General features: G+C 36.4%; 1 protein-coding gene across 1 annotated transcript in view; it reads right to left on the reverse strand.

Moving 5' to 3' along the window:
• The window catches only part of LOC109828990 (serine/threonine-protein kinase HT1-like), a 4,952-nt gene that overhangs the window by 2,759 nt on the left and 1,830 nt on the right, over positions 1–363 (reverse strand). The window lies entirely within an intron of this gene.

A 363-nucleotide genomic window follows, 5' to 3' on the forward strand; every position in this document is an offset into this window, starting at 1 on the left:
AGCTATAAACCAAAACATTAAAGGAAATCCACAAACAAAAAAGTTTAAATGAATATACACACACAGCACGCAAGCGCGCGCGCACACATATGATGGCAAATATAAATTGATTTAACAACCAAAAAGTACATGATTATATGCTTATATGAGCACAAAAAGGAAAACAAGCTTCATCACCACGACAAAAAAGGCCTATCTACATGCAACAATGAGAATGATGCGGTTCATGAATGCTAAAGCCAACATAGTTACATACAAAAAAGTTAAGCTAGCAAGCAAGTCGCATCACCATTGAAGTATCCCATGATGTTCCTATGACCAATTGTGACCAAGGAAAATCCTAATACATCTAGGACCTTATGG

This window comes from Asparagus officinalis, chromosome 1 (genome assembly GCF_001876935.1).
Source record: "Asparagus officinalis chromosome 1, Aspof.V1, whole genome shotgun sequence".
NCBI classification, from domain to species: Eukaryota; Viridiplantae; Streptophyta; class Magnoliopsida; order Asparagales; family Asparagaceae; genus Asparagus; species Asparagus officinalis.